General features: G+C 38.3%; 1 long non-coding RNA gene across 1 annotated transcript in view; it reads left to right on the top strand.

The window, feature by feature from the left end:
• The first annotated feature begins 11,289 nt into the window (after positions 1-11,289).
• The window catches only part of LOC119063975 (uncharacterized), a 40,469-nt gene continuing 24,686 nt past the window's right edge, over positions 11,290-27,072 (top strand). The window contains exon 1 of the long non-coding RNA XR_005085279.2: positions 11,290-11,380. This is a non-coding gene — a long non-coding RNA (uncharacterized LOC119063975). The remainder of the gene's footprint in view (positions 11,381-27,072) is intronic.

Below are 27,072 nucleotides of genomic sequence, written 5' to 3'. Positions count from 1 at the left end.
CACACCAAAGGTTGTGGGTTTGACCCCTGGTCGGGGCACACGCAGCAGGCGACTGATCAGTGTTCTCTCACATCAGCGTTTCTCACACAGCAGTAAGCATATCCTCAGGCCAAGAGTTTAAGGTAGACAGATAAAGAATCAGAACTCCTAGGGCCTTGTGTGAGTTTTACAATATTATATGAGGGTTCCCCCACAAACTGGAATTTATTTATAAAATATGTGTATTATTCTTACGTATTTAAACTTCAGTCACCTTCAAATACTCTCCATTTGATGCAACACACACCTATCAAAACCTTTTTCCACTGCTCAAAACAGTTTTGAACTTGTCAGTTTTGATGCCTTTTAGTACTTCTGCTGTTTTTTGTTTCACCTCTTCCACATAGGCAAAACATTTCCTTTGAGGACTTTTTTCATCTAAGAGAGCAAAAAAAGTGTTGCTTGGGGCAAGATGGGGTAAAAGGGAGGGTGAGGCACAGGGGTCATGCCAGTTTTGGTCAGAAACTGCTGAACTCTTGGCACAGTGTGGGCAGGTGTGCTCATAAATCACCCATCATGAGATGGGCAAATGTGTTGAAAGAGTCTTAAAAAAATTCACTGAAGCCGAATGCAGCCTCTCACAACAAGGCCATCTGGTATAGTAATACAGGTGGGTTTGTGAGGAGGCCTGTACCACAGGGGGCCCACCCTTCAGAAGATAATTCTGTTTTTTTGTGTGTGTTCCCACCTTGTATAAAGAAATTAATATCTTAAAATGGTAGCTCTTACTGAGTTCTTACAGTTTTAATTTTTATAGTAAGTCTAGTGGACTTTAGAAATTTTTGAGAAAGACAGAATTGCCTCCAATTTAAAAAATTTTCTAATAAAAATCTAAAATTAATTGATACAGACATACTTTGGATCATCCAGAAAACCACTTATAATCAAGTACTAAAATAGTATTTGACAGCAGTTGGCATTTGCCCTGACTGGTTTTTTCAACAGCTGACATTTTGAACTAAATGCTTCTTCGTTGTGGGAATATGCCCTGTGCATCGTAGGATGTTTAGCAGCATCCCTAGCCTCTCCTATTAGATGCTTGCGCCCTCTCTGCCTAGTTACGGCAACCAAAATGTCCCCAGGTGTTACCAAATGTGCTCTGGAGGGCAAATTTGCCCACATGGAGAACCACTGTGCATTGGTGTCCAACAGTATGTTTAAGTGAAAAGACACTTTTAAACGTGTGAGATAATATGAAAAGAACAGACATGGAATTTAATATATAAATATTTCATGCCAGGTAGAAGGCAAATGACATACATCACAGTGGAAGCACCATTGAAGGTTTTACAATAGTTTTAATAGAGAAAAGTCTCAGAACACTTGAATCATCAGATGTCACAGGATAGTATAAGCATTATGAACTGAGGTGGCAGACTTGTGCTGAAGCAATTCAGTGTCATGTTGACATTTAGTTGCTGCATACTAATATCATTTACCACACTAAATTAATGTGAATTTGAATTGCACTTCTTTTTAAATTTTGGTTTTGTATATTGGTAAATTTGTTTTGGTTGTAGAATTAAAGCACTAGCATAAGCTTTAAACATAAGGAGTTGCTAATTAGTTTTGTGTTTCCACATATTTAACAAACATAATACAAATAATTTGTCAGTGTCAGGAATCCTCAGGTATGACTTTCTTTTCCACTGAGAAGGATCAGTGAGAAACGCTGGATTTGGGGTGTCGGAGGCTGAATGGAGGAAGGGGCTGCAGGCTGATGGGAGGAGAACACTGTTGGAGGAATTTGGGGAGAACTCCAAATTTAGGTGCTGGACTTCTGCTGCATCTTTTAAATTTATGCCAAGTACAGAGGAAATAAAAATTAATGTTCTCTTTTAAAACTAGCTCACAAAGTGACAAAAACTGCTAACTAGGTTATTCTATTTTTTTCCTTCAGAAAAAACAAGGTTTAAAACACACGTTTTCTTATGTAAACTGCATGTGAACACATGATTATTCAAGTGAGATCATTTAAATTTTTATTCCAACTGAAGCCCTATGAATCAGGAATGAAATTTTAGGTAGGTTTTCAGGTAATTCTGACGATTATTGTGTCGCACTGTGTCAACAATTTATGATCCTCTGTGATTCCAGAGCAAGTGTCAAATGGCCTTGCAGGCTGTGGGCCGTGCTCCCTTCTCTAGATAGACTCTGTGTCTCATCAGCCGTTGTTACCTGACTCCTTCGTGGGATGAGTTAGTTGAAGAATCCCTGAGACTCCAGTGCCCTGTACACCAAAGGACCTGGAAATCCTCTCCCTCCAGCCATGGCCCCTTGCCTGTTTTTTTCTCTTATTCTCTTCCTTTGGAGAGTGTTTTGGAATGATGGTCATTAAATTAAAAAGTAAAATTGGTCATAACTGGTCATGGTTTCAATAGTTGAGTGGCATAGCCGAACCCTTCCTTCCTCCTGAACCCATTTCTCTCCATTCCCAGAATAGGGAGATTCCTAAAAAGGAGCTCCAGGATGACTGGAGATTATATTCTGCTCTGAGCTGCAGGGCAAGGGGATGTGGAAAAGTTATTAGGGATTGGATAGCATTTCCTCATTTCTGGGAGAAGGGTCTTCTCTTAACCTGTATACGTACCATGGAGTTGACTGGCTCCTCTCTATCTCACCCTTCATCCAACAATGACCTTGACATCTACATTTCCATAGAGTCAGCCAGGCCAGAGTGTCTCAGTTTAATCTAAACTCTGATGAAGCAATCCTGGTTTGAAGACTATAGAGAAAAAACCTATATTGGAGAGCATTTGGTATGCATTGGGGGTCATTTTTTCCCTGTCTTCATTTAGTGGGGAGTGGAATGGTCAATTGTTCCATGTGTCTTTATGGAATTTGGGGCCATCTGAAAGTGTGTGGTATTTCTAAAAAGACACAATAAAATGCAAGCAATAAATTAGATGGAAATTTCACCATGTCATTTGGATGACCCTCTGCTAATTAGGATCACTCCTTCAAAAGTGCTAGATGATTCAGGTTACATTTGTCTAACTTTTTGGAAAGTAACATTCTTTGGTACTTAATGTGATGTAATTATCACAAAGGCTTAACGAAATGCAGACAGTTTATGCAGGAAGTTTTATCTGTCATATATAAGCTCTAACATATAGCATTTTTGCTTTGAGGTACCGGTGTTGGTAAAAAAAGAACTCTTTCAAATTGCTGTGATTTTGAAATCAAGTCTCTCACTTTTACAAATGAGCTAGCAGCACTATTTGAGAGAAAAATCTGAGTTGCCACTTCGCAGTGTCAAACTCGAGTAAAACAAGTGAAAAGGCAGGCCTTATGTACTTGCAGGCACAAGTGTCTTATAAACGCCCACACATTCAATGTGTCCAACTGGTACTGAGCTTGTTAATGATATAGGAAGAATGCCCCAAGAATCAGGAATAGGAGTTTTTAACCTTCAGAAAGTTGATAAGCTCATTGGAAACAATTTCTTGGACATATTCCTGATTATCTTTGTAAAAGGAAGAAAGGTTTGATGATTACCATCTTTCAAAAGATGATTTCATCTTCCAGGAGATGCACAAATGTGCTTTATACATCAACACATTTTTCAGAAGTCTAAATTACTTAAACCAAATCTATCTGAAATTTTATGAAACAAATTCTCTCTTGACTATCTTATTGGCTATCTCTTGAACTTGCATAGATGTTATAAGAGAATAGACTGTGATGGTTATTTTAAAATTGCATTTTTAAATCCACTTATGTTATGAGTAAATCTGGATCTATATGGATAAGAGATAAAAAGTTAAATGATGCACAAATCACTCCTTTTGAAAGTGTTTTTTATCTTTTGTTCTAAATACAAGTTACTTCTAAATGGAGTACTGTCAGATATGTACCTTACAAGCTACCTCTTATTCTTTAGTGTTGAGGAAGAACTCTTTCCTGAGAAGATGATGACTGTGGGCATTGAAAGCTGAAATTTCAGGTATTGAAGAAGAAAAATACTTTTTAAGCCTTTGACCTGGAAAAAAGAACTGTTTGAATGAAACAGAGAAAGATGCTCCATCAACCACAGTGGGTTTCAGCACCTAAGCACATTTTTTATTGCAACTTATATGCTTGTTATTCATATTTTCCAAATACCAACTGAAGTGCCATGTTGTTATACTCTGATTATACAGCATAGAGGAGTATTTAAGGAATATGGAAATATATTTCCATAGCTGAGTTTTGAGACATATATTTCCTTTTTCTTCTACTTCTCTGCATTTTCTTTGTTTTCTCTGAATTTTGGGGACATATTATGTTGATCAGTAGTAAACCAATTTTGTGTGTAAAAGAGAGCTCACAGTGTCTCAGATGCTAATGAAGTTGACTTTCCAGGTGAAGCATTTTTCACAAATTCTTAAAATATTTTTTTAATTTTTATTTTTTGGATTTATTGATTATGCCATTACAGTTGTTCTATTCCCCCCCTTCATTCCCCTCCACCCTGCACCCCCCTGCCCCCACCATTCCCCCCTTTAGTTTATGACCATGTGTCTCAAGTTCTTTAGATTCTATATTTCCCATACTATTCTTGCCCCCCCATCTATTTTCTACCTACTGTCCATGCTACTTATTTTCTGTACCTTCTCCCCCCTTCTCCTCCTCCCACTCCCCTGTTGCTGACCCTCCATGTGATCTTCATTTCTATGGTTCACTCCTGATCTAGCTGTCCTTTTAGTTTGCTTTTGTTTTAGGTGTTTTAGTTAATAACTGTGAGTTTGCTGTCCTTTCACTGTTCATCTCTTTTATCTTCTTTTTCTTAGATAAGTCCCTTTAACATGTCATATAATAAGGGCTTGGTAATGATGAACTCCTTGAATTTGATCTTATCTGAGAAGCACTTTGTCTGTCCTTCCATTCTAAATGAAAGTTTTGCTGGATAGAGTAATCTTGGTTGTAGGTCTTTGGTTTTCATGACTTGGAATACCTCCTTCCAGCCCCTTCTTGCCTATAAGGTCTCTTTTGAGAAATCCACTGACAGTCTGATGGTAACTCCTTTGTAAGTGACTGTCCCCTACTCTCTTGCTGCTTCTAGGATTCTCTCCTTCATTTTAATCTTGGCTAATGTAATGATGATGTGCCTTGGTGTATTTCTTCTTGGGTCCAACTTCTTTGGGACTCTCTGAGCTTCCTGGATTTCCTGGAAGTCTATTGCATTTGCCAGATTGGGGAAATTCTCCTTTATTATTTGTTCAAATAAGTTTTCCACTGGTGGCTGTTCCTTTCCCCCTTTTGGTACCCCTATAATTCAGATGTTGGAGTGTTTAAAGATGTGGAGGTTCCTAAGTCTCTCCTCATTTTTTTAAATTCTTGTTTCTTCATATTTTCCTGTTTGGTCATTTTTTTCTTCCTTCTGGTCCACTCCCTTGATTTGAGTCCCAGTTTCCTTTTCATCACTATTGGTTTCCTGTGCAATTCCCTTCATTTCGATTAGTTTAGGCTTCATATGTTCCTCTAATTTGTGACTAAAATCAACCAGTTCTGTGAGCATCCTGATGACCAGTGTTTTGAACTGTGCATCTGAAAGTTTTGCTATTTCTTCATTGCTTAGAGTTATGGGCTCTGGGACTTTGAGATCTTCTTGAGCCATTTTTGGTCTGTTCATGCCCATTAAGTATGAGGAGCAGAGCCTTAGGTGTTCACCAGGGCGGGCCGCCCACGTTGCTGGGTTGTGATGCTGTATGTGGGGGCGGGTTCAGATTGGGGAAGTGGCAGCAGAGGGCTGCTGCCTCCTGCTTGGTTCCATCTCACTGCCCACTCCCTTGCCTGTCTATCTGCGCACTAATGCACGACCACAGTCTACCTGCTGCCCTGTGCCCTCGCTGGGTCCGCTGGTAGCTCACTGAGTTGCTCACTGAATCACTCACTGGGTTGTTCACTGGGTGCACCCGTTGCAACCCCATGCCTGGGATCCCGTGCCTGAGTTTGTTTGACCGAGTTTTCCTGTGCAACCCCGCTCCGCCAGCTGCTGGCTTCGCCCCTCTTATCAGTCAGGCTGAAGAATTTGTCGTTATCAGACTTCCGAAAAGTTCAAGTTTCTGTGTTCTGGCTATGTTTTCTGTTGCTAATATTTTGTTGTCTCTAAACTTGGTTGTGTGAGAAAGCACGGAGTCTCCACCTATGCCTCCATCTTGGTGGAAGTTATCGAATTCTTAAAATATTAAAGACAGATCTAAATAATTCAGCCAGAGAAGGAGCTACATTTTTATGTACTTAGCATTTATTCATTTATTCAACAGCTATTTCCTGTATGTCTGCAATGTTCACATTGCAATGGATTTGTGCAGAAATCCATGTATTAGTTAGAAATTGTTTCTGCTTTCCTGTAGGGTGAATAAATACCCAACTGAAAATAGAATTATGTAAAAATATCATATGATTTGTAGAGCCAAGAATTCTCCCTAGAATATAGATGGCATTTGAGCTAGATCTAAGATCGAAGAAAGAATAAAGGAAGGACAACTGAAGGACATAGAAGAGTACATTCAAATGCAGAGAGGTAGTTTCTTGGGGAATATATTGGTATGTTATATATTTAAACTCGTTTTCAGTTCAAGACACAGCTTATTGCTGACTTGCTCCACTTTTATCATACCATTTTTACCCTGTTACACAGTGCTTCCTGCAGCCCCAGCTGGTGACCCCAGCTGGAAGGCCTGCACACCAAGTGCATCTTTGGGCCACTTGGGCTAGCCCTTGGGCCATTTCTGTCTGTTAACTGCTTTGGTCTCAACAGAGTCTGGAATCAGTCCTGTTAACTGGATCCAGGGTCAACTGTGCCATGGCAAGCCCTGACAGTAAGGATGACCCTGAACTACAGACCATATTTACCTCCTCCTTTGGTCTTTTGTGCTGAACTATAGCCACTGGGATCACTGAAATTCTGCCAGTCTCTTCCTCTGGCTAAAGGTCTGCTCCCAGCATCCTTGCTCCTCACTGGCCTATTATGAAAAGATTGATTGTCCCACAATGACAACATAATTGCCTGTATAAAAGTATAGGTCCTGCTATTTGTTCTCTTCCCAATGTGAATTTTTCCCAGAGTGAACTTTCTCTTAAGTGTTGACAGAACCAAGACTGACGTGGCCTTTTCACTTTGGTACTGCTCTCAGCTCTGACACTGACTGTGGCTCTCAGCATCTCTCCCCACTTCCTTGAGACCCATTCTGGACTAAGCCAGCTTCTCAGGAAAACAGTATAATTGGTCAAAAGTAAAGCAATGTATTTAAGCTAATGTAAGAGTGAGACAGAGAGATATATTTATTGGAAGCATATAAATGTATGTCACACATAGACCAAAAAAACAAACCAAACTGAAACAAGAACAAAGGGACCAGACCTTGGAAAAGGCAATTCTGAGGCTAGAGGCAGCAAGGACTGATGGACTGACTATTCAGCAAACTACTACCACTGGCATAAATCAGCTCTACCACTTTTCTTCCTTTGTAACACAGAGCTCAGTTTCTGAGAGGGTTGAATTCCTGAGAGTGATTGTGTGTGTTTGATTGGTCTAGATTGATCTGTTGTTCCCTTCCCTTTGGCCAGGGCAAGGTAAGGCTTCTTCATTGACATGCTGCCCAAACCACAGTCAGTGGGAACAGAATAATCCTCCAGACAAAACAGTAGGGCCTCTTACCAAAGAAGTTGGAATGAAGCTGGGAAAGCAAAACCAGTGCTGTCAATGGAATTTAGCCTTTTAGCCTAAGTTGTTGTTTCCTCCTCTTTGGCCAGTGTTATTTGGGTCCAGTATACATTGAGACAAACCTCTCCCAATTTATGACAAGATAGGAATCTTTAAATTATTATTTTTTATGAGACCTTTTCTTGGAGGATTTTCATGTAAGATTGTACAGAATTGGGTTGTTTGCCTAATGTAATCGGAATCCAAAATCTTCTAGCCAAAGGACCATGTTTACTTTATTTCTGTTTGACTTGAGAGGAATAACAAGATGTAATATATATCTATAGTTACAAACTATATTTATATTTGCAATCAGGCCTTTAAAATCTTAATATGTTAAACACAGTATCAAGATTTCCTGAGCCTCTAAATTTAGATTGGATTAAGATTAATTATAACTAATTCTGGTAATGTTTACTGAAGCCAAAAAAATTTAAAAAGTAATTTTAATATAAATTATATATATATATGTGCCTATTATAGTTTAAAATATTTTGTAACCCACGAATTATTTAAAAGATTTTATTTATTTATCTTTAGAGGGGAAAGGAAGGAGAGAGGGAGAGAAATATCAATGTATGGTTGCCTCTTGTGTGTCCCCTACTGGGAACTGGCCTGCAACCCAGGCATGTGCCCTGACTGGGAATCGAACTATGGTTGCTTGGTTCCCAGGCCCGCGCTCAATCCACTGAGCTACACCAGCCAGGGCTCCATGAATTATTTAATTAATAAGATTTTATATTTCTTACTGTTGACTTTAAAAATCAATACATATTTTCAAGATTTTTGCTTAATAACACTATAACATTTTAAATGTATGCAGTTTTCACTTAAAAGGAGATTTCTAACCTGTCCGAAAGCAGTTCTTGAACTGATCAGCCATGAATTTATTTATTCTTAGTTTTTGCTTGAACAAAAGATGAGTGGTTAGCATACAAGTACAAGAAGCCTTTTAAAGGTATTTTCTATTAAAATAGTCCTGTGACTGAGCCTTTTAAAATGATTCTGTGACTCCTTGGTACACTGTTTAACTGTTCTTTCTCCTGTGATGAGCATCCTGCTACACACAGGAGCGCGCTTAACTGAGTAAATGATACCCAACTCTGTCTCTTAATTTAGTTCAAATGTTTTGCTAATTAAATCAAAATAACTGATTTAGCATTATGTGAAACCGGCATTTTTACAAAGAACTTTCTCCTTTGATCATTTTCCGGTTACATACGTCCTCCCAGCCACTTTCCTGGCTGTAAGGTGCGCTCCCTGTCACAGTGGAGAATGAGTACCAGGCGGGCGAACAACTCAGCCTAACTCACAACCAGGACCAGAGAAAAGCAACTCAGAGTTCTCTTTTTTTCTCTAATGACAGTCCTGAAATACCATCACAGCCTCTGGACTGTCACACACAGGTGTAACGGTGGAATCGTCAGTTTACAAGAACTTTGATTAAAAAAGGTAAACAACAAGACACTTTTAATTTATTTATACTATCTTAACCACTGTTTATAGCAATAACATCTGGTGCCCTTGATCAGACTTCAGCTTCCTGAGCAATATATTTACAAAACCTTCCTTGAGAACAAGAAATGATATGGAATTGTCTTGGGTCAAAAGTCAGCGCACATGTTGTTGGGAGGTGGGAAGTGAAAGAGGCCCTGGACACTAAATGCAATAAGTTTTATGACTGCGCTTCCTAGAAACCAATGGAGCATTCTTAATCCAGGCTCAGCTCCATTGCTTCCAATGAAGAATTCTTAATATATAAACACACTGGATCAATTTGGATTCAATTGGAAGCAGTACTGTAATATGCGGAATATTTCTCTCATATCTTTGCTGCCAGTGAATCAGCTCATGATAGAATGCACTATTGATTTCAATAAAAAAGTTATTAAGTGCACAGTGTGAGTATAAAGTTTAATTTAAAAAATATTAGCATAACCAAGCAGCAAAAACATGCTCATGTTTAAAATTATTGAAAGATATATATTAGAAAGTACCTCAAAATATGTCCTTCTGAAGCACACGACTCTTTTGCCAAGAGGTATAATATGAAGATGTTTTATCTCAGGAAGAAAGAAATCTAGATTATCATGAAGGCAATAAAACAGATTCATGGAAAATCTTTTTGAAATCCACAAATACATATTAAGTGCCTATTATAGCTTAACATTACACTAACCTGCTAGGTTCATGATTTTTAAGGGTGGGGATGATATGCAACAGGATGTATCATGGATTTTTCAAATAACTATTCCTAGAGGATTTTTTCAGTACCACAGAGTATGTGGTACACAGAGATGATCTAGAACCAGTTACCACTTCACTCCACCCACTGTTTTGAGAACTTCAAAGTCCCTGGCCTGGATCAGTTTACAAGGTGTAGCAGGAGGTAGGATTTTTAGAAGAATTAGACTAAGGGGTGGATATCCAAACAGCCAATTGATAAGAGACCTTGGATTACCACATGTGACTCCATACACAACTCTTTCTAATGACATATTCAACCTCCACAGCTAAAAATTTCAAAATAAAAACCACTTTTAACCACTACTCATATTCATCTAAGCAGGTGTTGCATACAGTGCAGAGGACATACAGGTTGCACTGTCAGCCCTGTGCAATCAGTTGGCAATCACGTAAAATCGACAGCCAGCCATGGAAACTGAAATTCTGAAAATGAATGATGAATGAAAGAATGCAGTCTAGCAGAAAAGAGTATTTTATCTGAAGTTTAAGTCCTTTAATTGCCTCTTGAGAGACTGCCTGTTCAGAAAATTGCATAAGAAAACTCTGGCAAGGACAAAAACAATAGTTTGAAATGTTTTGTTGATATAAAAGTCAGGAAAATATTACACAAATTTTGGAAAAATATCTGGGCTATACACATCCCGTATATATCTCTGAAAAGTTGAATTGCCTTTTTTGAGTATGCATAAATGCGATCCAGTTATAATTGATGAGAAAAATATGAAATAAAGACAATATACATGAGTTCAAATATTAGGCATGTAATAAATCCTCTAGTGTGAATATCAAAAAAGAGGTTTATACTTTTATGAGCATTAAAAAAACAAGTTTCCTCCCTCTGAGTTAAATATTAAATTTATATTTCAAGACTTTGGATTTGGGAATCTAGGTTTTTAGCTTGCTTGGGCTATTTTGATTTGTCTCTGAATTGCAGATGAGGAGGGACACAATCAAGTTTAAAATGGCCTAGTACGGTCGTTTGTAATTGTGATGAATAAGGAAGAATTCAGGGAAATGTTAAGAATTGAGCTGGCCACTAAAGGGAATTTAGGATTTGAATTATGAAGGAAAAAAAGGTGATGGGGGAAGAGGCAGGTTGACTTATTTTGTGAGACTTTTTTTGTCCCCTGTGAAATGCTTTGGTTTAGTTAACTAAATTTTGAGTTCAATTAATCTATGGTCTTACATATGGTTGAAAACTATAAACTATCACATTTCTAAGATAACTAATTGGCATACTTTTCTTTTTAAAGGATTATGTAGTACAAAGAAAAAGACTGAGAGCGATTTTTTATATTTCTCTAGGTGCTTTACCAAGACATCTGGGATGAAGCTATTTGATCAGTCTGCTTAACCTTGACTTACCACATTAACCACAACAGCCTCAAATCCATTACAGGAAAGGTAAGTCACCTTTGTAAGTCAAAGATTCTCACAAATTATTTTCATCATAGACTAATGGTCTGTGAAGATTTAAATCTTTTGATGAGTTGAACGTATTGTTTCCTGTGTACTATGGTGCAGTTGGGAAATTACAACTTGTTTTAAAGCTTCAGTCATTTAAAGGACATCGAATCAGACTTCATCAAAGTACCGCTTAAGTCTTCTTCTAATGGGGTATTTTGTGGGCAACAGTGCAAAACAGCATTATTTCTTTTACAAATGTTATGAGTGATGATTATTTCACACTCTGGTTCATTTTCAAGTTTGGGAGGAGGACAAATTAAATTACAGCTACTTATAATAATTATGATAAACTACCATTTTTTTGTCCCACCCCATTTGACATAAACCAGTCACTGTAATAAATGCTTTATGCAAGTTAATTTAGCACTCTTCAGAACTCAGTGAGGAAAATGAGAAAGCCAAGGTAGAGGAAGCTCGATAACTGTCCCAAGTAACACAGCTCGTAAGTGAAGATGACAAACTCAGATCTGTTTGGTCAAAGCCTGTACTTTTAACCCCTCCTCCCACTGAGTGGGTGTAATAACTTACCCAGAGTTACACGGTGTGTTAGCCATCATGCTTTATTGCAAGCAACAAAACAAAGATTAAAATAGCTTACTAAAAGAAAAATGTGTTGGAAGGATATAAGGGTGATCGGTAAAATTTTTTAAATAAAAAAAAACAGTTGTTTCAGAACTAGAATCTGAAACAATTAGAATTAGGATCTTGAATAAAATCAGATTCATTTCTCTTCTCATGTCCTATGTCATAGTAGCAGCAGAAATTTTACCCATACTACATGTATCTTTGCAAAAATTCTCTGGATAACCTGCCATTATTTCTTTTCAAAGCTATAATAAATAAGGCATGACAAGTGGATTGATTTGTCCAGAATGGATGCCTGATTGGCCCCAGAGGCAGGAGCAAAGTTTAGCCTTCTACCACGTGTGTAGGCAGTGCTCCAGTCACCTCCTTTGTTACAAAGCCCAGTTGTATAGTATTTTCTTATTTTAAAGTATCAAAGCCTTTTTTATTTCAGATGTATAGGTAGGCTAATGGAGATATTAATACTTTTTAAAGAGAAAATAAATACGATATTTGAAATTCTCATATGCCTAAAATATTCTTATGGATATTGATCATGTGAAACCCAGGAACGACACTTGGGCAATGAACCTACATCCAAAAAGTTACTTGGCACTGTATTGTAGTGGTAAATGGCGGGTTACCTTTATTAATATGGATTTCGTTCATTCTTTGTAAAAAATTATTAAAAAGCTTTTCTAACAGATAACTATTATGGAATTTAACATTTGCTTTGTAACTAATACACAATGGGAAAAAGGCTCTTTTGATAAAAATTATTGAGTACTTTCCTTAGCCTTACTTACCCACAAGTAGAAATGTTAAAAAACATAAACATGAAGATATTAATTTCTGTGATACTTAAAACATTTTTTATCTTTTGCTATGTGATTTCAAAAAGGTTTTCAAATTAGATGACTTATCCACAAGATGGTGTCCTAACATTAGCAACCAATAGGTTGAGATTACTAAAAAAAAAAAAAGAAGAATTATTTAACTTTGCAAAAATACTTTTAAGTTGAAAACACCAAGTGCCCATGCATAAAAACAATTACTCCCCAGCCTGTGATTTTGTGTATAATATACTTGGGAAAATGTATTGTTCAACTCAATTTGATTAACTCACTTTGTCATGGATTTGTGTTTATTTATGTTAATGCTACACTAGAACACTCAGTTCATTAACTTCTAATTTAGCTAAAACAAAGAGGAAAAGTGTTTGCCTTGCAAATTAGAATAGATTTTCAAATGACATGATAGCTGAACTGTGCGTGATTGTACATTTTATTTTATGTCATCAGAGATACACTTAAGAATTTAAGATTTAGTATTTTTTTTAATTATCATAATGGTTTGCTTTTAAAATCAGAGTTGGTAACATCTAGTTAATCTCGCACTTGAGTGCATTTAAAAATGCTACATTGTATGTCAATTCTAAATGGACACCATTGTTTTCTGAGTTCAAAAACCAACACTTAGTCTCAGGATCCTGAGAAAACTGGCTTCCTTTCCACATCAGTTTCTGACTTTTGAATAAATGTTGAGACTTTCTTCTACCAAATCTTGGGGGGAAAGAGGCTGGGTACATTCTATTGCTTTTTTTTCCCCCTCAATAATTTTATTTAGTTATTTTTCAAGTACAGTTTTTTGTCTATTTCTCCCATCCCAGCCCCCCCCACCCCATGCTCCCCACCTCCCTCCCATTTCCAGCCCCCCCAGTCCTCATCCCTGTGTCCTTCATACTTGTTCCTCCAAATCCCTCCCCTTTTTCCCCCTTAAATTCCCTTCCCTCTCCCCTCTGGTCACTGTCCCCTTGTTCTCTATTTCAGTGTCTTTGTTTTTATTCTGCTTGCTTGTTTGTTTTGTTGTTTAGCTTCCTGTTAAAGGTGAGATCATATGGTATTTGTCTTTCAACACCTGGCCTATTTCACTCAGCATAATGCTTTCCAGTTCCATCCATGTTGTTGCAAAGGGTAGGAGCTCCTTCTTTCTCTCTGCTGCATAGAATTCCATTGTGTATATGTACAACAATTTTTTGATCCATTCATTTACTGACGGGCACCTAGGTTGCTTCCAACTCTTGGCTATTGTAAATTGTGCTGCTATGAACATTGTGGTGCATAGGTTCTTTGAAATTGATGTTTTAGGATTCTTAGGATATAATCCTAGCAGTGAAATTGCTGGGTCAAAAGGCAGGTCGATTTTTATTTTTCTGAGAAAATTCCATACTGTTTTCCATAATGGTTGTACCAGTCTGCAATCCCACCAACAGTGAACTAAGGACTCCTTTTCCCCACACCCTCTCCAACATTTGTTGTTTTTTGCTTTGTTTATGATAGCCTTCCTGACCTGTGTAAAGTGGTATCTCATTGTGGTTTTAATTTGCATCTCTCTTATGGATAGCGATATTGAGCATCTCTTCATGTGTCTCTGGATATTCTGTATGTCCTCCATGGAGAAGTGTCTGTTCAAGTCCTTTTCCCATTTTTTAATTGGGTTCGGTGTCTTCTTAGAGTGGAGTCGTATAAGTTCTTTTAAGAAAGTCTGGACTTAAAATTTTGCTTTACAAAAAATTAAGTAGACTAGTAACTTGTAACTCCATTTTGACACTAACTTAAAAGAAAGGTAAACCGAGCAAGACCGAGGAGGGAGGTGGGAATGGCTGGGATGGAGGCAGTGCTGGGAGGACAACGGAGACAAGTCTACTTGAACAACAGTAAAAAAAAGGCAAGAAAAAAATAAAGTAAAAGAAAGTAGAAACATGCTTTTAAAAATGTATATTTCCTTTTATTTTATTTTTATTTCTACCACACCATGAGTTGTTAAAAGGAGTATTTTGGGGACTGTTTGTATATTTTCATCCAGCATTGTTCATGGAAGCCAAAATACAAACAAGCGAATGACCTTCAGAAGACGAGTGAGTAAATACATTTTGATGTGTCTGCATCATGTAATATTAATTAGGGGTTAAAAGAATAAACTAAAGCTATGAAGTTATACAAATTACATAGAAGAATTTATAATATGTATTATAAAATGGAACAAAATTAAAGAAAATATAATTAGAATCCATTTTAAAAACAGAAAAATCATATGTATTCATAATACATGTGCACATGTATATGCCCATATATGTTTGCCTGTGATTAAACAGTCATGGAAGAATTCATATCAGTTTATCAATATGGGATCCTTCTTGACAGCTCTCACAGTCAGGTTGCCTGGGAAGCAGACTGTGAGATGAAGATGAGCACCCAGTAGGTTATGGAGGAGTGCTCCTCAAATCAACCCTTAAATGGAAATAAAGGAAATTGGATTAAGTTGGGGTGGGGGACTGGGCTGTAATGCCATCGCAACAGTGGCTCAGCTGATCCCATGGGGATTCTTGGAGCTGGAATGTTCCTGCATGGTCATTCCAAACTGGAGCAAGAGGGCCTTTGAGCCCTCCCCTGTATGTTTTGCACTCCCTCCTCGCAGTCCTCTGCATTGACGAGTCATTGGATGTGGACTGCTTCCCCGAAGGGGATGTGCTGTTGCAGCTTCCGCTCCCTTCAGTTGGGGGTGTAGAAGGGAGGATTCAGCTGTGAGTCATCAACTGCCAACATCCCCAGCAGCTGAAAGGATAAGCACCTTGGCCCTGGAAGCGGTAGAAAAATCCAGTCGGCACAGTGTAACCTCCTTTAAAAAACTGGGTGAAACAGAGTGAGAAAGAGGTAGCCATATAGAAAAAAAAAAACTTTTATAAGAGCCTTTAAACAAGTGGTTAATGTACATCAATACAGCAAGTGCTACGGGAATAGCAATGCTATGAAAAATTCATGTTTTACCTGGAAAAACCCTCCAAAACCTTTGATCCAGTTTTCTGGATTATTCTTATTTTCAATGTACTTGATTTTCTTCAGCACCATGGGATAAATTTCTCAGTAAAGGAGGATTGAGAAGTAAGCTTCAAGATTTTATTTGAAGAAGGAATAAGGGGTTGATGGAGATTACATCATTCTGTACACTGCTGCAGCTTTTGGCTGTAATAATTATATTCTCACTAAGATGTTGTATTTGGAGAAAAAAATGTTTTGGGTAAATAGATAAGTATTTTGGTAACATACTGTGCCTTAGTAAATTACTGTAAGGCTCTGAACTACTTTAGCTGGCCTACACAGACAGCTTTGTAGTTTGACTCATTTATAGAATAGCTGTCATATACCATGTAATTTATTAGGCCCTGGGGACTAGAAAATAAGCACTTAGGGATTCAGAGCCTTGTGGAGCCTTGAGGAATGAATAAAGAGGCAACTATGGGCTGCGAAAGGCTATGGCACATAGGTACAGAGGGCGACGGGGGCCTGAATGACTTCCCCCACACAGACCCAAAGGTTTCAGGCGGAGGGCGTCAAAGGCTCATGGCAGAGGAAACTTCTGAATTCGAGGGGTGGGTATTAGGGCAGCTGAATATTAAGGTAGGCATTCTGAGTGTAATAGAGGCACACTCAGGGAGATGCGATTAGGAACACTTGTTACATCCAAGACCACAAGCTGCATAGATTGGCTTGAGGGCACTAGTATTAGAAGGTTATCTCGAAGAAAGATCATCAGGGAAAAGACCATAGGGTTTTGAGATGAAACATAAGGCCTAAATAGAATAATTCGAAGAGAGTATAAATCAGCTTTTTACAAAGGTGTGGTATCAGAGTAAGGTAAGGGTTAGACATTTGTATCCCAGGGCAGCAAGAGTTTGAGGGGGTTATTAGAACCCGGAGAAAGAGGGGCTAAGTGGAGGAAGCTGCTTTCCTCACAGGTGTCGAGTCCATAAAGGATGCTGCTAACTTGCCGTGATATTGAAAGGTGGGAGGAGGGAGAATAAATACCTTGAAGAAGGCACAGGGTAGGTGAGCCCATTAATACATATCCTGAAATTAACATCTCGAAGAAAGGAGAAAGGTGGAGAAGAGTAGAGTGCTTATGGAGGGGCAAACAAGATCTCTTCCTATTGTAAGTAGCAGTTTCAGAATTAAAGGTCAAACAGGAGGTAAGGAGTTGAAGAAAGAATAAGCACTTTCTAAGCAAATGGAGCAAAGCAGCAGGAGGGTGAACCTAGAGGCTAAAATAATGCCAGTTCAGCCCGTGGGGAGGTGGGACATGATGTTATAGCAGCAGCAGAGGCAGACCACACAGGACCCTGTGTGCCAAATCAAGTAATTTTGTGTTTGCTCCAATTGCAGTGCAACAACATAGAAGAGCCTGATCATGGGTAACATGATCGGATATCTGTTTTGTAAAAATCACTGTCCTGTTGAAGAGCAGACTGGGACAGAGCAGATAGGGAAGTCAGTTTCAAAGGTGATGACAGAGGTCTGGGAGAAAGATCATGGGGGATAGTGCAGGGTGAAGATGCAGAGGTTAGACATATTCAAGAAATATTTAGGAGGTAAAAATTAACAGAACTTGGACATGAAGGTTGAGGGAAAGGGAAATGATATGCATAATTAGGTTTCCAACTACATCCTTTTTTCTTTCCTGACAGTCCTAATTCTTTTTTGTATTCCCACAAATTCTTCTCACAAATTCTCATTTATTTTAATCATCATTTCTTATCTATACTTGACCAGTTTTCTTGTGTTACATGAAGGACACAGCTCTGTTTCTTCTTTACTAAATCATTTTGTTTCACTGATATCCAGGAAAGAATTTTTCCTCTAAGTTTGTTCACTTAGCACCTTGCTTCTTCCTAACTGTTCTCTCCTTTGGATGCAGTTTGTGTGAGATTATAGAGAGACGTACCATGCTGCCAACTATAAGATCAGTGTCATTAAAATGTTTTCAGGTTTGTGACATTGAATTTATCCACTTACAGTTCCCATTTATTTCTATCTTGCTCTTGTTACTTTCAAAATGAGGAATAGCCAGAAATAACATAGTCCATCCTAAAGCTGTTGTTATTCCTCACATGTATTTCAAATGTATGCATAAAAAATGTTTGAAACAAGTCTATCAAATGTTTTTCTGGTTCACTGGTGGACGGGTAGGCTCTCCTGAACTCATGTCAATAAAGAAGAAAATAAAGGACCTTCAATTATTTTGTGCAGATCCTTTTCAATTAGTGGAAAATCATTCTTTTCTTATGACCATTTGAATACAGTAATATATATATACAGCTCACTAATGGCAATGGAATATTAACAATCAAGAAATTGAACTCAAATACTACTGACATTGGTCACATTTTTGGTGCCAATTACTGTGATTGATAATGCATCTAATAATTAAGAGTGTGACAATATTGCATTATGTTAATGACTTTAACTGGATTAATAAATCATTTATTCTTTAAAATTGAGCATGAAGTGTACATTCACTGGTGGAAAAGAAGTACGTTGTAGAGATTCCTCAGGTGAGGGACTCCCAGTGGATTTGGTCTCAATTCCTTTCCTAGGAAGGCAAGATGATATAGTGAAAACTCCCAGAACCTGAAAGTAAAGTCTCCAAGTCCCAGTCGGGCGTGACCCCTGGCTGCTAGTGTCACGGATGGGTCTCAGTTTCTTCATCAGTCAGGTGAAAATGGCACCTACATTATAGGATTGTTGTGAGAAATAAGTGAATGCATGCAAAGATAGCTCATAAATTGTACAGTACAATGCTTATATTACTTCCTATTATTAAACTTTAAACAGGAACACCATCCCTAATTCTAGTTTCCTTGCATTCACAATAAAATTTTCCCTGTATTACTACCTATAATAATTCAAAGATACTTATTTAAGTGAAGGAAATGCCTGATAACAGAAAAAAATCTTTGAAATGGTATTCTTGACAGACAAATCAGTTTTCTACTTTACTGAATATACATACACCTCCTATTTTGCAGGGCTGTAAAAATGGCCTTGCAAACTGAAATGATGCAAAGTAATTTTAATAATCATTGGGGAAAATTAAAATGTTTGTGTGGCCTTTAAGGGTTTTTTTTGGTCAAAATATTTGAACACTCTTATTGTTGGTTATAAATGTAAAGTAAAATCAGAACAATAGTAAAACTAATATTTATATAGTACACTAATTTAAAACACTAGAAACATTGAGAAAACAATTTTTTTTTTACTTTGAAAAATAACCCAAGCAAAGTTGAATCAGTGTTTGCCTTTTTTCCCATATAATAAAACAGAATACGGAGCTAGAATTACTATTTTTTTTTGCCTTGGTGAATTGTCATAGTCATGTCAAAATGTGGATTCTTTCCAAAATTTTATCTTTTGCACTTTCAATGTTGTGAAATATCTCTAAGAATTCCATTACTGTGAATTTTTTTGCTGGTGTCACTTTTCTGATATATCTTTCTTTTTTATCATAGCTGTTCAGTTAGGTCAATAAGTTCTAATAGTATCCAATTTCACTTCCAGCAGTATTGCTTTTTATTTTTTTTTGGTTACATTTTCATTTTATGGCCAATTCTCTCTTTGGATTACTCGATATTACAAAATGTTTCCTGAGTTTATCACTGACTGACAAGGAGGCAACACACCTATATGCTTTACTGTGTGAAGGAAGCAATCACAGATGCACAGTGACCAATTGCCGACAGACTATGGTAGACCTGTGTGACTGGCAACTGGTGATGAAGTGCATATGTTATTTGTACTATAAGTGCATATGTTATTTATATAGTGATTTGTGGATGAAAGAGCTAGCAGCAATGTTAGTTCTTTCTGCAATTTACTCACAGTAATTATACCATAGTAACTGAAATTTTAATCATGTTACTGAGGGACAGTTATTTAACTATACTGTAGTAACTGAAATTCATGCAAATTGAAACAATATGAAGTGAGTACTGTGTATATTCAGTCAAGGCCTAAGGAGAGAGCAAAATAAGCAATTATGGTGAATGCCTTAGGCTAGATAAAAAGAAGAGAAATATGAGTCCTCCAACTTTGTACTTGGATTACTTCTTAATTTGATGTGGAAACACGGTATAGAAAGATGCAGCATATGTGCACTCCTTGGGAGTGAGTAAAATTTATAGCGGCTCCTATGCATTTGCTGTATTTGAGTTTTATGAATTTTCAAAAGGTAATGATTTCAAGTGGTTGACATATGCACAAGATGGGAAATGCTATGTAATGAAAAAATTCTTCCTAGTGCCCCTTTCCCCGGTACCAGGTTCTGCTCATTGAGAGCAGCTGGTATTATCCTCTCCGAGATAGTCTTTGTATACACAGGCAAACACCCCCCCAAAAGCACTCACAAGCTTAAGCAGCTAATATTGTGCATTTGCTCTGATTGTACTAGATGATGTGCTGAACTTAATGTACTTTAGCTCATAAAAACCCCCCAATAAGCTTTGAGGTAAGCTGTTATTACAGCAGAGGAAAATCAGTCTCCAGAGACTTTTCCCCAAATCATGCAGTTGGTATGTGGTAGAATAGCTGTTCTCACCTAGGTACTCTGAAAGCTCAAGTGTGGGCTTTTAATGATCAGTCTATACTCTCTATATCTGTGTATAGTTCATGCAATAAACTATTTTATTAGTCTAGCAGCTCCTTATGGTACTGGAAATTTTTTTGATAATTCAGCCTATGAAAATATGGCACTCAAGGGGTTTGCGAGCAACTAAAGTATGTCCAAAAGCACTAGGTATGTCTCTCAGAAGACTGTTTGGCCACCATCTGTACTTGGAAATTGGCCAGGTTGCTTGGAAGGAACTCAACTCTAAGCGTATGTCTGTGAGCTGTTCTCAAGGACTGCCTGGCCATCCCTCTTTTTTGGGGGCATTAGAATTCCATCTGAAATTCAGAGTGTGCATATGCACGTGCATGTGCATTTGCATGTATACCTTGTTCATTTACTCATTCAAAACAAATATACCTATTGTGTCCTAATTGTTCACAACAGGAATATGAAGCTTAGGAAAGCTAACAACAAATACCGATGTTTGTGTATCTTTCTGATTTCATAAACTGAGTACTGCTTGACAGTTCATGTTTAACAGTCTGTTGTAAGCATACATACTACCCTTGTCAGTTCTGGTTAGCAATTGGGCTGGTTTTCTGGTTGTCTGCTTCCTAAATGCCTCTCTTAGAGGGAGTGGAAGGATGAAGAGTGTGTCCTGAAGCAGCCCGAGTTGCTCCCTTTTTTTCTGCATGCATGTCTCTCAACTTTCTTTGTTACAGTGTGGTCAGGAGTGGAAAGCTTGAAGGTAATTCTCAATTTTTTATAAAATTGAACTTTCTGGCTTTCAATAAGGAAATTCATTCTCTCCACCCATCCCACGCCTTTTTAAATGAACTGTTCAAAACATAATAAACAATTCAATGTGACGGATCATGATTTTCAGGAGCTGCTAGTGGGGAAAGAAATGTGCTATATTTTCCTGCAAGTCTGAAGGCCTTGGGTCTCCGCATTACTGGGTGTTGTATTCAAGGGTAATATAACCTTTAGTGACACTTAGGGGTTTGGAGTCATATCTTTCTGTATTCCAGGTTTCTGTTTAGAATCTAGCCTCCACTTGGCTCAATTCCAGGTGCATGCTTTTTAATTTGTAAAAGCTCCAGTGTTTGCTTTAAGTGTTAGGCAGAGTACATATTATATCCTATATGTAAAATAACTTATGTTTACTATTTTTTAAATATTTTATTTATTTGGTTTTAGAGAGAAGGGAAGGGAAGAGGAGAGAGAGAGGGAGAGAAAAATCAGTGTGTGGTTGCCTCTCATGTATCCCCTACTGGGAACCTGGCCTTCAACCTAGGCATGTGCCCTGACTGGGAATCAAACTGGAGACACTTTGCTTCACAGGCCGTGCTCAATCCATTGAGCTACACCAGCCAGGGCCTGTTTTTGTAATAATCTCTGATAAATGAAATTAATTAAAATATTTCCACAGAGAGGTAGCCATCTCTCACTAGGTGATCTCATTTGCCTCTTTATTCAGAAGTTCAAGCTCAGCCAGTGTAAGTGCCTCAGTTCGCCCTCTTCTCATCTTAAAGTGCATGTCACTTCTCTCCTCTTGTACGCATGCTGGTTGGGAGGGCACACCCACCGGGGTCAGACATGTGCTCTTTACTTCGTGCTTTGTTCTCCCTGGGGACATCTTTCTATCACTGCTCAAATCGTTACTTTTGTCCTCTTTCCTGGTCTTACAACACTCACAGCCACCCTCTACCCTTCTGCTCCTTCAATTACTTAAAAAATAAAAACTTTTCAAAAGAACTTCTGTGTTCTCCATCTCATTTACCTTAACCCTATGAATTTGGCCTTGTATCTCACAGTTCTGAATTAACCAGTGACTTCCCAATGCCCACTCTGATGGCCTTTCAACCCTAACCTCTTTAAGTTCTTCAGCACTTAATGGAAACTCTCTCCTCTCAGGGCTTCTCAGATCAGTATTGTTTTTCTGGTCTTGCTATTCTTACATTCCTTTTCTGTATCTTGTCAAGTGTTCTTTATCTAATCTGCCCTAAATATAGAGCTCCTTCCATTTTTCAAGCTTCTATATTTGGACTCCTCGCTGTCTCTCTCCTCTTTTCTTTGTTAGTGCAGCCTCTTCACAGTTTTACTTATCAACTCTATATGGATAACTTCCAGATTCACTCATCTGATACTTTTTCAGAGATGCTGACCAGCACTTCTAACTGGCTTCTGGATGTCTTCACTCACTCACCGGCTCACTTACAATCATTGAGAATGCACTAAAAGATAAGTACTGCTCTAGACCTGTGGAGACAGCGATGAAAAAAACCAAGTCCCCATCCCTCAGAATTCACATTCCAGGAATGAAGGAAATATAAGCAAATAAAAAAAGGTGTTAGGTGGTAGTAAGTGCTAGAGAGGAAAACAAGTCAAGTAACAGGACAGAGAATGATGGGAAACTGGTGATTAATTTTGAGTGGATAGACAGAAAACTCTCTCTATAAAATACCACTTGAGCAGGAATGAAATGAAAGCACAAAATGAATTGTTTTTAATTATGCTGCTCACTCTCACTGTACATTCCTTAGGTTGGCTTCTTTTGCTACACAATCATTCTATTACATTTCTTCAGAAAATTTCCTCTTTAATTCTTCTAGATGAGTTTTTTCCAACTATATATGGACTGTAACCCATTAGTGTGTGATGAAATTATTAAGTGAGTCACTATCCACCATTTTTTTAATTAAATAGAATTGAAGTGAAGTGAAAGTAAGTGAAGTAAGTGAATTCTTGGGTGCGTGTGTTCATGCATTTACATCCTAAATAGTGATCTTTCCTATATTATGTTGCTGTCAAAAGCATTTAATAACCATTATCCTAGATAACTATTTTACACATTCTCATCTCAAATCTCCTAATCCCTCGCCCTCTTACTGTCAGTTGATAATCCTCAGATTTCACTGAGAATGTAGAAGTAATCACAAGAGAACTTCACACTTTCTCATCATTGAATTGTGAATTTCTGCCCACATCATTATGTGTTTGACAACATATTTAATAGCTGCAGGGTTCCCTTGTGTAGTATTTTAATCTAAACTGTTCCGCTGAGTGTATGCAGCCAGGTGGGTGTGCCTCTCAGATCCAGAGCTGCAGGGAGCACGATGTGCCAAGGACCCCAGCCACTGTTCTCTAGAATCAATTTGTCTCTCAGTTTGTGGTGCAGTTGCACACCCCGTGGATCATTCCCAGTCAATAACCGAGCCCTGGAAATGTGCTTAGGAAGGCCCATTTCTCAGAGACTTGGGATTCCTCTGATGAGCAGCTTTGGCTGGAGGTTTCTCAGACAGCCTTGCAGACTTGGCAGAACTTTCCTTAGACGTTTGCACATCCTTTCCTTCCTTCCTTCTCCCAGGATCAGACTCACAGAGTCTGAAGACTCTCCCTGCTTCTTCCAGCTCCTTCCCCATTTTTTTCTCAAGGGTCTTTCTGTTTTCTCTAATAAATTTCTTATATTCTTATCATGGGAAAAACTCCCAGAAACTTAGTTCTTCTTACTGACATAGTAAAGAATTACGGGTCAGCAAGCTTACTAGCATGCAAGCAAAGTTTATTAGTGCTAAGTTCTAATAGGGGAGAAAAGGCATGGGTGGCAAGATCAGGGTGGCCACAGCGATCAGGCAGGAAAAGGAAATAAAAGGCATCCAAATAGGAAAGGAGGAAACAAAATTGTCACTGTTTGCAGATGACATGATAGTGTACATGGAAAATCCTATAGACTCTACCCAAAAACTGCTCAAACTAATTAATGAATTTGGCAAAACAGCAGGATACAAAGTCAATATCCAGAAATCAAAGGCATTTTTGTATACAAACAATGAATCAGCAGAAGCAGACATCAAGGAAAAAATCCCATTCGATATAGCAAAAAGAAAAAATAAAATATCTGGGAATAAACCTAACCAAAGAGGTAAAAGACCTGTATGCAGAAAACTACACAGCACTGAAGAAAGAAATCAAGGAAGACACAAACAAATGGAAACATATACCATGTTCATGGATTGGAAGAATTAACATCATCAAAATGTCCATACTACCCAAAGCAATATACAGATTCAATGCTATACCTATTAAAGTACCAATGTCGTATTTCACAGACATAGAACAAACACTTCAAAAATTTATATGGAATCATAAACGAGCCCGAATAGCAGCTGCTCTTTTGAGAAAGAAGAACAAAGTAGGAGGGATCACAATACCTGATATCAAACTGTATTACAAAGCCACTGTAATCAAAACAGCCTAGTACTGGCATAAAAACAGGCACATAGACCAATGGAACAGAACAGAGAGCCCAGAAATCAACCCAACCCTCTACAGTCAATTAATATTCGACAAAGGGGGCAGTAACATAAAATGGAGTAAAGATAGCCTCTTCAGCAAATGGTGTTGGGAGAACTGGACAGCTACGTGCAAAAAAATGAAACTTGAGCACCAACTTACACCATACACCAAAATAAATTCAAGGTGGATAAAAGACTTAAATATAAGCCATGACACCATTAAAGTCCTAGAGGAGAACATTGGCAAGAAAATCTCAGATATTCCACGCAGCAACATTTTTACAGATATGTGCCCTAGAGCAAGGAATATAAAGGAAAGAATAAACAAATGGGATCTTATCAAAATAAAAAGCTTCTGCATGGCTAAAGAAAACAGTATTAAATTAAAAAGACAACCAACTGTATGGGAAAACATATTTGCCAATGATACCTCAGACAAAGGTTTAATCTCCAAAATATACAAAGAACTTACACGACTCCACTCTAGGAAGACATCGAACCCAATTAAAAAATGGGAAAAGGACTTGAACAGACACTTCTCTAAAGAGGACATACAGAACATCCAGAGACACATGAAGAGATGCTCAATATCGTTAGCTATCAGAGAGATGCAAATTAAAACCACAATGAGATACCACTTTACACCAGTCAGGATGGCTATAATAGACAAAGCAACAAACAACAAATGTTGGAGAGGGTGTGGGGAAAAGGGGACCTTAGTTCACTGTTGGTGGGATTGTAGACTGGTACAACCATTATGGAAAACAGTATGGAATTTTCTCAGAAAAATAAAAATTGACCTGCCTTTTGACCCAGCAATTCCACTGCTAGGATTATACCCCAAGAATCCTAAAACATCAATTTCAAAGAACCTATGCACCACAATGTTCATAGCAGCACAATTTACAATAGCCAAGAGTTGGAAGCAACCTAGGTGCCCATCAGTAAATGAATGGATCAAAAAATTGTGGTACATATACACCATGGAATTTTATGCAGCAGAGAGAAAGAAGGAGCTACTACCTTTTGCAACAACATGGATGGAACTGGAAAGCATTATGCTGAGTGAAATAGGCCAGGCATTGAAGGACAAATACCATATGATCTCACCTTTGACAGGAAGCTAAAGAATAAAACAAATAAGCAAATAGAATAAAAACAAAGACACTGAAATAGAGAACAAGTGGGCAGCGACCAGAGGGGAGAGGGAAGGGAACTTAAGGGGAAAAAGGGGGAGGGATTTTGAGGAACAAGTATGAATGACACAGAGATGAGGACTTGGGGGGGGGAATGGGAGGGAGGGGGGAGACCGGGCGGGGGGGGGGAAGAGGGAAAAAAAATGTACTTGAAAAGTAACCAAATAAAATTATTAAAAAAAAAAAAAAAAAAGATCAGGGTGGCCAGAGGCCAGATGGCCAGGGGTCCCCCCCCATGTGGCTAAAAGAGCCAAGAGAGTGAGTCCTTTGTTCTGAGGACTTACATAATCGGTGGGATAGGGGTGAGGGAGTCATATTTTGATTGACCGGTAAAGATGATGCCAGCTTTCCCCCTGGAAACGTGACTACCCAACAGAGGTGTGGGGGGTCTGTTTGCCTGAATCCTTACCTTGCTCTAGACTCTATTTGTTCATTTTACATACGAGTAGAGAGGAGGCAGGCAGTTAACCAAAGATATTTATGGGCTCTTTCTTGGGGCACTGTGGACCCCTCCCCTTCCCCCTTCAGGCCTTGGGATGAATACACAGTCTCAAGGTTTTCCTTTTCTCAGCTAGCGGAGATGATGCACACAAACTTTCAAGACCCTCCTGTCACTGCACTCTCCTAATTTACTTGTGTTGTTTGGGATGCCTGGCAGTCTTACTGGACCAGTCTCAGGATTACTGGGTCAATTTGTGAAACTTTGCTTCCATCTTGCTATATTAATTCTTTGTTAGATTGTAATGATGACAGCCCTGCCTTTATTTCCCCTTTGGCTGCTCCTTTTAATCATAACACCCTTACCCCATCTTGACACCTTTTTCTCAGAGGACCCAAACTAACAGACATTTAGACTCTCCACAGATTTTTATTCTGTACAACTAATCTTCCAGTTGCTCAACTCTTAGCACAGCATTTTTCTATTGAGAGCCCTTCACATCACTGCCATTGCTCACTAAATTGAACTTAACCCTTTTCTTACACTCATACTTCCCTCCAGTCCATCTTTCCAAGCATCACCCAGTTCTCTTTAATCTAGTCTGAGGTCTCCTGAGCGAATATTCTGTCACCGTTTTATCACACCTCCTCCTCTCATGCTCCCAAGAAAACATCTGCTCAGCTGATGCCTCCT

This window comes from Artibeus jamaicensis, unplaced genomic scaffold (assembly GCF_021234435.1).
Source record: "Artibeus jamaicensis isolate MK-2021 breed Jamaican fruit bat unplaced genomic scaffold, CSHL_Jam_final contig_402, whole genome shotgun sequence".
In the NCBI taxonomy this organism is placed as follows: Eukaryota; Metazoa; Chordata; class Mammalia; order Chiroptera; family Phyllostomidae; genus Artibeus; species Artibeus jamaicensis.
This window is presented reverse-complemented; position numbering and strand designations above follow the sequence as displayed.